This window comes from Oncorhynchus clarkii, chromosome 12 (assembly GCF_045791955.1).
Source record: "Oncorhynchus clarkii lewisi isolate Uvic-CL-2024 chromosome 12, UVic_Ocla_1.0, whole genome shotgun sequence".
NCBI classification, from domain to species: Eukaryota; Metazoa; Chordata; class Actinopteri; order Salmoniformes; family Salmonidae; genus Oncorhynchus; species Oncorhynchus clarkii.
Window position 1 is genome coordinate 85207684 of NC_092158.1, and position 13025 is coordinate 85220708.

The 13025-nt window shown below is 43.0% G+C and overlaps 1 pseudogene; it reads left to right on the forward strand.

The window, feature by feature from the left end:
- The first annotated feature begins 947 nt into the window (after nucleotides 1–947).
- LOC139421785 (Ig heavy chain C region, membrane-bound form-like) lies at nucleotides 948–8856 on the forward strand (annotated as a pseudogene).
- The last annotated feature ends 4169 nt before the right edge of the window (nucleotides 8857–13025 follow it).

Consider the following 13025-nt stretch of genomic DNA (forward strand, 5'->3'; position numbering starts at 1 on the left):
GACAGTCAATCAATTTATTCATTTTTGTACTAGTTATTTACAGTGGTGGAACAAATACCCAATTGTCATACTTGAGTAAAAGTAAAGATACATTCATAGAAAATGAGTCAAGTGAAAGTCAACCAATAAAAGCATTTGGTAGGGATGACCAGGGATGTTCTCTTGATAAGTACATGACTGTCCACTTTCCTGTCATGCTAGGCATTCAAAATGTAACGTGTACTTTTGGGTGTCAGGGAAAATGTATGGAATAAAAAGTACAGACATTTATTTAGGAATGTAAAATGATAAGTTGTAAAAAGTATAAATAGTAAAGTACAAATACCCCAAGAGACTAGTGAAGTCTTTTTACTTAAGTATTTTACACCACTGGTTATTTATTTTGACTCTACTTATACTAATAAGTGCCATACTGTTTGTGCTTGTACTTGATTCATCACATACATATAGGGTTTTTGTACTGGTCTGTTGGTGGTTTGTATCACTGTGGCCACCGAGCACAATAATACACAGCTGTGTCTTCAGTCTGCAGATTCTGTCCTTTTAAAAACACTGTGTTGCTGGAAGTGTCTCTTGTGACACTGAACCTGTCTTTTAGGGAACTTTGAGAGTATGAGCTTCCATCATAATAGATGGTCCAAATCCATTCAAGTGCTTTTCCTACAGGCTGACGGATCCAGCCTATTCCATAGACGTTGCTGCTATCAGTCAGAGAATAACCAGAGACCTTACAGGTGATGCTCAAAGACTCTGCAGGCTTTACATCCAATGAGCTTGGTTGGGTGAGCTCAAGACCACAGTGCACACCTGTCAATGGAAGAATTAGAATGAAAACAATCTATGGATTTACAGAGTAGTCAGAAAAGTAATTTAACAGTTGAATATATTGATATAGAACTGCAAATAAAATGTTCAGTTTCAAAAACAAATCTAAGGAGACTCACGTGATGCAGCTGCCAGCAGCAGCAGCAGAGATGCAGGGAACATGGTTTGTGTTCAAGCTGGGTTGGTTCGATGCTGGATTCTTAACTCTTACTGAAAGAGAGACAGACACTCTACTTCATATAGACAAAAGGAATGTAACTTTGCATAGACCTGAGAGAGTTAACCCCATGGAGATGTAAATATATTCTGTGTACCAAGAGCCAATGTCTCCTCCCATTACAATAGTCTGCTATAATAACTGAACCCCAGAGACTATCTCCCTAATTCACAACTGTCATTTTCAGTCTACACTTTTGTTTCAAAAATCTTAGAACATCCCCTGTGTAACGGCTGTATGTGGAAGAAGGTGAGGACCAAAGCGCAGCGTGGTACGTGTTCATGTTACTTATTAAACTGAACACTAAATACAACAAGTAACAAAAGAACAACCGAAACAGCTCCGTCAGGTACAAAACAGAAATTAACTACCCACAAAAACCCCTGTGGGGAAAAGCTACCTAAGTATGGTTCTCAATCAGAGACAACGACAGACAGCTGTCCCTGATTGAGAACCATACCGGACCAAACAAAGAAATACAACCCTAGAGAATGAACATAGAATGCCCACCCTAGTCACACCCTGGCCTAACCAAACTAGAGAATAAAAACCTCACTATGGCCAGGGCGCGATTTTCTATCTCAATGTTCTAACTGAACTATTTTATAACTCCATCTGTATCCTAGAGGTTGTAAGACTCTAAGTTGTAATAAACAGACAGTGTCCCAGCTTACAAATGATCAGTTCTTTATTCAGAGAGCTCTGCCCTTCTAGTGCAGAGCTAGTCTTTTTACACACACACACACACACGCACGCACGCACGCACACACACACGCACAAGTTTATTTAGCAAGTTTATTTATCATGGGCTACTCCATTTTTGGACAGGCTGAACTTTTCCACTACCCTGGGTGAGGACAGAATCTTTTGTTATTGGTTTCACAGTTGCACAAGTTGTCTGTCGATAGCTCATCTTATCCTTTGTTGTCACAACTACACCCTGCTTACATAGCTAAAAAGAAACACAATGTCCTAATTCTATCCTGCCTAAGCTGCACACATGATCAACTTATAGTCTTCTGTGTCTAATGGATTTCACACAAAGTGATACAGTTTCAGGGTGAAATATCTTAGTCATTACTTTAAACACAAATTCTTCTATCAATCCACCCATTGACTAAATATTACACACACAAGATAAATGTTTTTACACCATTAATTCCTCAACTTAAGGGGTTAGTTATATCCCTACTTCTAGTTATAGCTCTTCACTTTTTATGATTTTCACTACAACCTTCACACTTCAGAACTAAGAAAAGTTTTATCTAATTGTAGGTCATCAGGATCGAATGAATCAGCATCGTCCACAAGGCCCGGAGGCATGTAGCGTTCATGGTTGGAATCTGGAATTGGTCCAAACCTCACCATCTGTTGAGTTACCGCATTATCCAGCGCCTTATTCACCAACTCTCGGACAAAAAAATAAATACATCTCTATTTTTATTGTCATTTGGCCTAACAACATGAAATTAGGTTTCTATTGTTGGTTGCATAATCTTAATTTACCACTTCATGTCTAAAATGGGAAAGTGTTTGTGTTGTTTCCAGGTGAACCATCCTTGGAGCTCCTTCTAGTCCCCAGTGAGGAGCCGTCAGGCTCAGGGACCCAGAAACTCATGTGTTCTGGGTGGGGCTTCAACCCTAAGATCAAGTGGCTCTCTGGGTCTGAACAGAGGTCTGCAGCAGACAATGAGATAAGGATGGGGGAAGATGGACATGTGGCACTAACCAGTTATATCACAGTAACACAGCAGGATTGGAACCAGGGTATGGTCTTCACCTGTGAGGTCATCGACACAGATCTTCAGAAAACTACAAGGAAGAGCACCAGTTTATGTACAGGTAGGTTGTGAACTGATAGACACCCACTACCTGTTTCAATTCAGCTTAAAAAACTATATGATGAATCAGAAACAAATTACTTGTGAGTATAAAACATATTGATAGATTTTGTTTTGCTCTCAGCTTTTCCCTCGTCTACTCCATCCCTCCACCTGGAGACCCCCAGATTCAGGACAGTGATGACACAGACTGAGGTAACAGCTACATGTGTGGTCCACTCTACGTATGACGCCAACGTGTCCTGGCTTCTGGATGGAAAAGACCCAACCAGTAGGACCCAAGTGAACCAGGCCAGCAGCACAACTCAGAGCATCAGCAGTAACCTGACTCTTCCCTCAAGCCAATGGAAAACCCTGAACACAATAACATGCAGAGCTGAACATCGATGCTTCAACCCCACACAGAAGACCAGCAATGTTGAAGGTTAGAATGGAACTTTGTGAAAATATATACAGAGAGAAGTACAGAAAAACATTCAGTCTTCTTACATTCCTAGCACATTAAAATTAGACCTTATTGACATTGAAGCCAGATCAATGTTCCTTTCACCTGATGATTCCTCTCCTCTGTGTGTATGTGTTCTCCAGGACCTGCAGTGGAGCATCACTCCCACAGTGCTGATCAGGAGGTCTCTCCCAGAGTTATTGAAGGGAGACAGTGCAGTGCTGGAGTGTGCCATCACACAACTCTCCTCCAGTGACCTATACGTCACCTTTCAGGCCAATGGGGTTGATTTCCCTGAGAAACAGTATGTGGATCTGCCTGCCTCCAAAGGCCCCCATTCGCTCACCAGATGGTTCTCTATCCCCAAATCACACTGGAAGACAGACAACACTTTCACCTGTAAAGTTAACCAAGGTTTCTCCAACAGCTGGGTGTCTAACTCAATAGGAAAGTTTTTTGGTGGGTCAACTTCTGTCATTGTTACCTTATGATATCATCTTTATTATTTATGTAATTTTATGTATGGCTTACCAACATGAAATTATGTTTCCATTGTTGGTTTAAAATTAAAAACTATTTGTGTTGTTTACAGGTGAACTGTCTATGGAGCTCCTTCCAGTCCCCAGTGAGGAGATGTCTGGCTCAGGAACCCAGAAACTCATGTGTTCTGGGTGGGGCTTCAACCCTCAGATCAAGTGGCTCTCTGGGTATAAACAGAGGGATGCTGCAGCCAATGACATAAAGATGGGGGAAGACGGACGTGTGGCAGTAACCAGTCATATCACAGTAACACAGCAGGAGTGGAACCAGGAGAGGGTCTTCACCTGTGAGGTCATCGACAAGTATCTTCAGAAAGTCAGGAAGAGCATCAATATATGTGCAGGTAGTTTTTGCTATTATGACATATACTGTCCTGGAGCAGTGATTATAGGCCTAACCATCCTTTAGTAATGTAAGCATTCTTTATCTGAAAGTGGCTTAAGACACTCAATTCCCCTTCCTCTCAGTGACTCCAATATCATCTCAGAAAGTGGGGGTTTACCTACAGGGACCCACTCTTCAAGAGCTGAGGACAGATGGAACGGTGCCTGTCACCTGTCTGCTGGTGGGTCTCAGCCTTGGGGACTTTTCTGTCAGCTGGAAGGTGGATGGGGTTGTGGCTTCTCAAGGTGGAGTCACACCGACCCCCAAGGATCATTCAAATGGGACACAGACTGAGCAGATCATGTTTAACGTGTCTGCGAGGGACTGGCATGCACACAAACGTGTTTCTTGTGAGGTGAAGCACCGCTGCTCCAGCCAAGCCCAGGAGGAGCATATCACCAAATGCAGAGGTAGGCAAATTCAACACTCATTTGGTACACATAACCCAGAATGTAGGTTTTTGATACATACATACATACATCTTTGTGCCAATCTGACATATTAATAAACTAAATGTTTCTGTTACATTTGACTGAATAGGCCCAAAATCCAATAACTAATCAGTTTCCTGTTAATTTGTTTTGTCCCTCCAGATCTCAAGCCACCCTCTATAAAGATAGTGAGACCATCAGATTCTGATCTATGGGGGTCCAATAATGGCACACTGCTTTGCTTAGTGTCTGGGTTCTTCCCCTCTGATGTAATAGTGAATTGGGAGAAGGCTGGCAGTCGCCTACCTTAATCTCGCTACTCCAGTAGCCCTTCAGTTCTTTATGCAGGGAGCAGCACCTACTCCATGAACAGTAGACTCATCGTGCCCAGGTCCGAGTGGAATCAGAACTCCAATTACTCCTGTGCTGTCAGACATGAGTCGTCCAAGAGACCTATCACCAGCACAATAGAGAATGTATTTGGTGAGTGGACTGTTGATTTGAACAGTGCCATGGATTAGATTGTAATAACATGTACTGATGAATAGTAAAACTGTTGGTTGATAATGTTGTCTAATGACTTGAAGAGTTTAGATGAGAACAATACCAGAGATATGTGGTTAGTGTGTCTCCTAATAAAAAGAATTTGTAGTGCACAATGCCCATTTTGTGCATCCCAACTCTCTCTTTCATGCCCTACAGTAGGTATACGAATAGGCTATTCTATCCTCCAAACCCCTCACTGTGTAAAAAAAATGTCATCAAGACAGAAATGTAGGCTAGGTCAGCAGACCACTCTTGAGTTGAACTTAGAATTGACCTCAGACCATTTCCATTAGTACAATTTTTATAAACACCTCAGAATAACATTTACTCAATATATTGCTAAATTAGTCAAATTATCAGTTCTGTTAGATTTGCTAACTAAATTGGCTCGCTGGTTATGTTTATCTAGTTGGCTAACCCAGCTAGCCAAGCTATATTGTTATGCTAGCTTGTGCATTCATTTGCTTATTTTTCTAAGAAGCAAAACAATACAAGTACATATTTCCACATTTAGCCAATTCATCATAACTCAAGTGAAAACATGTAAAAATGTAGCTATTTGATTTGAGTAGTTAAAAGGACGTACTGATTATATCCTTTCTTCTTAGTAAGTTCTCAACTCCAAGGTTCTGAAGTTTTGGTGCCAAAGTCACTTGCGGTCAAGTGCCGCGTGAGTCTGAATGTACCGTCTAGACAGGACAGAGCCGTTGCAAATGCAAACCCTAGTGTCAATGATACAACAACACCACCACCAATAATAATCTGTGTTGCTAGCTGTCAAGGAGCGGATTCTGGATTTGCAGTCGACAAGGGTTTTGAAAAAGTAGATATACTGTAGCTACTGCATCATAGTTTATGGCTGCAGACTGCAGCGAGACTCTATGAATTAAACAATTCAGTAAAATGCAAACAATGCCCCAAGAATGTATAGCATTTTAGGGTACATGGAGTTTCAACACCAGGCCTCAAAGTATGTACATCCTTTATTCAGTCATCATCACTCATACATATAGAATCAAATAAAAGTGTATTGTTCACGTACACAGTTTTGTTGATGTTATTGCACGTGCTACACCCTCTCCATCCACCCATTTTCTCTCCCAGACTCTGTCATGCAGCCCCCTCTCTGCCCAGTCTCATCCACTCCAGTCTATCTTCCCTGACTCTCACTTTCGCTCTCACTCCAGGCTCAGTGACCCCCTCCGCACCAACAGCCACCTTGTTCCAGGGTCCCAGTGAGCTCGTCTGCCTGGTGCTTGGCTTCAGCCCTTCGGACATCAACATCTCCTGGCTGCTGGACAACGTGACAGAGCTGTGGAACAACAACACTAGCACCCCCTACAAGGCACCAGGGGAAAATTTGGCATCAGGAGCTACCTGAGCTTGGCACCCCAGGACTAGGCACCGGGGGCTGTTTACACCTGCAGGGTGACCCACACCACCCAGACTCTGGCCCTGAACATATCCAAACCAGGTGTTTGTCTGTCTGTTCACTCAATTCTGATACAAGAACATTTTCCTGGTGCTAGCCTGTTTCTAGCCTCATATGCTCTGTTTCACCATTGTAACAGAGCATTTCAGTATGGATTCCAGGCTAGCCTGTTTCTGCAACTCTTTCTCACTGAAACTCTACTCTTTTTCATTTTGAGTAGAGCTCCTTGAGCTGGAGGGTGTGTTCTTTGACGAGAACAGGTCTGATCCAATCCTGGCGGACACTGCAGAGGAGAACTGGAACATGGCCTGCATCTTTCTGGTCCTCTTCCTCCTCTCCCTCCTCTACAGCTTCACAGTCACTCTGGTCAAGGTGAGAGGGAGGATATAACCACCTCACAGGTTTTCACTGCCTGGCTTTGAAGTGCAAATATATATTTGTGCGGTTTGCCTTTTTTCTGAAGAAGAAGAATGCATTATTTTATCCCAGTGTGTCTTTACTGCTTTAATTCCCTATTGAAGCACCTGTTGAGTTTCAGACATCAAATGTCCTCCCACACAGAAGGTATTCAGATTATCTTCATGTTCAATATTATTCATATTGGTCTCCCCAAAGGCTACAGTGGGGCAAAAAAAGTATTTAGTCAGCCACCAATTGTGCAAGTTCTCCCACCTAAAAAGATGAGAGAGGCCTGTAATTTTCATCATAGGTACACTTCAACTATGACAGACAAAATGAGAAAAAAAATCCAGAAAATCACATTGTAGGATTTTGAATGAATTTACTTGCAAATTATGGTGGAAAATAAGTATTTGGTCAATAACAAAAGATTATCTCAATACTTTGTTATATACCCTTTGTTGGCAATGACAGAGGTCAAACATTTTCTGTAAGTCTTCACAAGGTTTTCACACACTGTTGCTGGTATTTTGGCCCATTCCTCCATGCAGATCTCCTCTAGAGCAGTGATGTTTAGGGGCTGTTGCTGGGCAACACAGACTTTCAACTCCCTCCAAAGATTTTCTTTAGTAAGAATATAAATATGGTTGCATATGTGATTTGACATAAATACATATAGAGAACAACATTAAAGAGCATATAAGTAGGACCATGCTTTTTGTTTTTTGTTTTTCTGGCACTTTCTACTGATATGGGGCGGCAGGGTAGCCTAGTGGTTAGAGCCTTGGACTATTAACCGAAAGGTTGCAAGTTCGAATCCTTGAGCTGACAAGGTACAAATCTGTCGTTCTGCTCCTGAACAGGCAGTACCCACTGATCCTAGGCCGTCATTGAAAATAAGAATTTGTTCTTAACTGACTTGCCTAGTTAAATAAAGTTAAAATAAATACAAAAATATTTCCAGCATGATAAGCTGTTTGCTGCTCCTAGGAAATGTAATTAAATTTACACAAGTCTTGTTGTGTTTGTTTGATGGAGGGATTTGTCAAAGCCAGGGGAGGCGTAGCTCTTTGAATCTTAATCACACAAAGCCTATTATTTGGGAATACTATTTGTAGATCAGCCTCCACTGGCTTAGGCGATACTGCCACCAAACCACACGCACAACCAGACATTCATTTATTGATTGATTGGAGACAGCTTGTGTCAATTAAATACAATTTATTAGGATTTTCTACCCTCAGTAATCCCACCCCTTTGCTGTCATGCACCTCATTTCATCACTGTAACACCATTGTTGTCCACTAGAGGACGCCACAAGACTGTGGTGCATCTGACTGTGGGATGGTGCGTTTCCCATGTGAAAGGCCAATCATGTGTGGCCGTTGTCACTGGTCTGTATGCAGATGCTCACAGTTCAGAAAACAACTGAACATATTAGCTGGCTGCATTTAGGGAAGGTCCCCATGAATACAGAGGAAGATACAGTTGCATTATTCTCACAATCTGTGCATATGTCTGCAAGGAAAAATGAAAGCGTGTGAGCGTGAATATCTGTGAGAGTGTGTGTGTGTGTGTGCTGCTGTGACATCTGAGTGTGTGTGTATATGTATATCTGGAGGGTTCGAAGGAATTCACATGTGAGAGGGAAGAGACTGGGTTCAACCAGCTTCCCAATTGGCTGGCTCTTGTGTAATCTGGCATCGTAATTGCTCTGATTGGCTCAGACCGCCGTGGCTGAGGACCAATGCTGTGACACTGTTGCCGGGACGGAGTCACAGCATGTTGCCAACTGACGTGCCAAGGGGCTTACGACAGGGGAGAGGAGGGCACAATGCCCAGCAGGCTGCGCATCCAGCAGCATCTCCCTGTCTGACCACCTCTTTCTCCATCTGACCCTCTCCCCAGTCTCCATCACCAACCATGGATAAATAACCAGTGGACATCCTCACTCAGTAGGGCACAGACAAATGACAGCCGTTTAGCCGGATAGTCACCCTCTTATCAGCATGTCATTGGTTACCAACGTGATCACCAACATAACTAAATCAACATCAACACTGTTGTCAGCTCCACCATCATCATCATAACTATCCTCTACCCAGATGCTGCACTGTTCTGCGTGTCTCCACAGTGTATTGTTTATTTCAGTGCGCTGGTTAGTGGTTTGTGTACTGGATCTTTATCTCTGTATGGATCAGTAGAGGGAGATGTAATCCCTGCCAGGATGTGTCCCAATAGACTGAAGTGGCTTCCACTCCTTTTCTCCTTCCTTCCTCTCCACAGATGTGAAATGCACAGAGATGAACCTTCAGAAATAAGTTTCCACCATATTGTTTCCACATATCCCATGTGCTCGGATTTGTTCAGGTTAAGGGAAGGAGACAAGGAGAGGAATCCAATCTAGGATATTAGGCTGCACCCCCGTCTCAACATGCCTTGTTGATGTGTGGTGATTCCCTGGATTAAAGGCTGGTAGCACTTCAGTTTACAGTGCTGAAATAACAGGGTAACGTCAATAGGAAACTACAGGTAAATAAGACTGCAATGACCAGGTAAGAAAACTGTAAAAAAACGTTATTACTTTGTATGTTACTGCTAAATAAAGATATCAAGTGATATGAATTCCCCTGGTTGTTATTTAGAAGCAATTATTTGTTAATGAAGAACTGTCAATAATAGAGGCTAATAAGCATAAGTATTTTAAAAGTATTTAAAGGCCCAGTGCAGTCAAAAGCATGATTTTTTCTGTGTTTTATATGCACTGCTCAAAAAAATAAAGGTAACACTTAAACAACACAATGTAACTCCAAGTCAATCACACTTCTGTGAAATCAAACTGTCCACTTAGGAAGCAACACTGGTTGACAATACATTTCACATGCTGTTGTGAAAATGGAATAGACAACAGGTGGAAATTATAGGCAATTAGCAAGACACCACAATAAAGGAGTGGTTCTGCAGGTGGTGACCACAGACCACTTCTCAGTTCCTGTGCTTCCTGGCTGATGTTTTGGTCACTTTTGAATGCTGGCGGTGCTTTACCTCTAGTGGTAGCATGAGACGGAGTCTACAACCCACACAAGTGGCTCAGGTAGTGCAGCTCATCCAGGATGGCACATCAATGCGAGCTGTGGGAAGAAGGTTTGGCTGTGTCTGTCAGCGTAGTGTCCAGAGCATGGAGGCGCTACCAGGAGACAAGCCAGTACATCAGGAGACGTGGAGGAGGCCGTAGGAGGGCAACAACCCAGCAGCAGGACCGCTACCTCCGCCTTTGTGCAAGGAGGAGCAGGAGGAGCACTGCCAGGGCCCTGCAAAATGACCTCCAGCAGGCCACAAATGTGCATGTGTCTGCTCAAACGGTCAGAAACAGACTCCATGAGGGTGGTATGAGGGCCCGACGTCCACAGGTGGGGGTTGTGCTTACAGCCCAACACCGTGCAGGACGTTTGGCATTTTCCAGAGAAAACCAAGATTGGCAAATTTGCCACTGGCACCCTGTGCTCTTCACAGATGAAAGCAGGTTCACAGTGAGCACATGTGACAGACGTGACAGAGTCTGGAGACGCCGTGGAGAACGTTCTGCTGCCTGCAACATCCTCCAGCATGACCGGTTTGGCGATGGGTCAGTCATGGTGTGGGGTAGCATTTCTTTAGGGGGGCCGCACAGCCCTCCATGTGCTCGCCAGAGGTAGCCTGACTGCCATTAGGTACCGAGATGAGATCCTCAGACCCCTTGTGAGACCATATGCTGGTGCGGTTGGTCCTGGGTTCCTCCTAATGCAAGACAATGCTAGACCTCATGTGGCTGGAGTGTGTCAGCAGTTCCTGCAAGAGGAAGGCATTGATGCTATGGACTGGACAGCCCGTTCCCCAGACCTGAATCCAATTGAGTACATCTGTGACATCATGTCTCGCTCCATCCACCAATGCCACGTTGCACCACCGACTGTCCAGGAGTTGGCGGATGCTTTAGTCCAGGTCTGGGAGGAGATCCCTCAGGAGACCATCCGCCACCTCATCAGGAGCACGCCCAGGTGTTGTAGGGAGGTCATACAGGCACGTGGAGGCCACACACACTACCGAGCCTCATTTTGACTTGTTTTAAGGACATTACATCAAAGTTGGATCAGCCTGTAGTGTGGTTTTTCACTTTAATTTTGAGTGTGACTCCAAATCCAGACCTCCATGGGTTGATACATTTGATTTCCATTGATACTTTTTGTGTGATTTTGTTGTCAGCACATTCAACTATGTAAAGAAAAAAGTATTTAATAAGAATATTTCATTCAGATCTAGGATGTGTTATGTTAGTGTTCCCTTTATTTTTTTGAACAGTGTATATTTCCACACTGAGGTTGGAGTAATACTGAGATTGTTAACATGATGATAATGCACTTTTAGTGTAAGAGCTGTTTGAAAAGGTTTCCTGAAATTTCAACCTGTTTTGGTGGGTTTTTTTCTTGGCGATTGATAGTCTTTGCCCTCCTCCAGAGACTCTATGGTTAGGATGGGCAGGATGGGACAAAAAATCTCCTCCTGGATTAGAACATCAGACTCCTGCACGTCCACCAACACTGTGGGAGCTAGAAACACCATAGAAACACCATAGAAACATCAGACTGCACGTCCACCAACATTGGGAACTAGAAACACCATAGAAACATCAGACTCTCCTGAACGTCCACCACTCTCCTGCATGTCCACCAACAATGGGAACTAGAAACATCAGACTCCTGCACGTGCACCAACATTGGGAACTAGAAACACCATAGAAACATCAGACTCCTGCACGTACACCAACATTGGGAACTAGAAACACCATAGAAACATCAGACTCCTGCACGTCCTCCAACATTGGGAGCTACAAATGATTAAAATCATTCTCAAACCAACACAGACTATGGAATGGATGTACTAATAGTTACTTTTCAAACAGTTATTATGCTTTAAGACATGCAAATATATCGAAAGGATGAAAATGTAGATGTTTTCAGCTACAGCTGTGGTCTGTAGCACCAGCAAGGACCATTCTCTGATAATGTAGAGCCTCTGAGAAAACTGAACCAGGAGAACTTTACCTTGTAAGAATCTGACCTTCTGGGCCTGAGATATTGAAACCGTAATGTCATTTCTAAGAGGTAAAATGTATCAGTCACAGATTCTGACCAAATTCTGTCACGGTCTTCCTCTTCGTCTGAAGAGGAGAGGCGAGAAGGATCAGAGGACCAAAATGCGGCGTGGTATGTGTTCATGTTGAATGTTTAATTAAAGAAAGAACTGAACACTGGATACAAAACAATAAACAAATAAAGACCGTGAAGCTATCATAAGGACTGTGTTGACACACGCAACTAACATAGACAATCACCCACCAACAAACAGTGCAACCCAGGCTACCTAAGTATGATTCTCAATCAGAGACAACTAATGACACCTGCCTCTGATTGAGAACCATACTAGGCCGAAACATAGAAATGCCCCAAAACATAGAAAAACAAACATAGACTGCCCACCCAACTCACGCCCTGACCATACTAAATAAATACAAAACAAAGGAAATAGGTCAGAACGTGACAAATTCAATGAATTTATCAATATAAACTGACTATTTAATCATACATTCTTAGAGTATGGAATGAACATATTTGTAGTTACTTTTGTCATAATTTGTATGCTTTAAGTCACACAGAAACAGCATATTTTCCATCATGTTCATCAAACTGTATGAGAAGTAACTATTAATGCATCCATTCCATAGTCGAAAGGTTTATGTTTGATAATCTATTCTGTTCCACACAGGGCCTGCTCTCCTTTTCACAGTGGTGTCTGTTTCTCTCACACACCCCACACCTCTCTCTTCCCCTCTGTGACCCTCACAGCTGTGTGGCACCACGCTTGGTGAACTCCAGTCTGTCACCTGGGTGTTTCAGGGTCCCAGTTTAGCATCTCTGATGATTCAGAT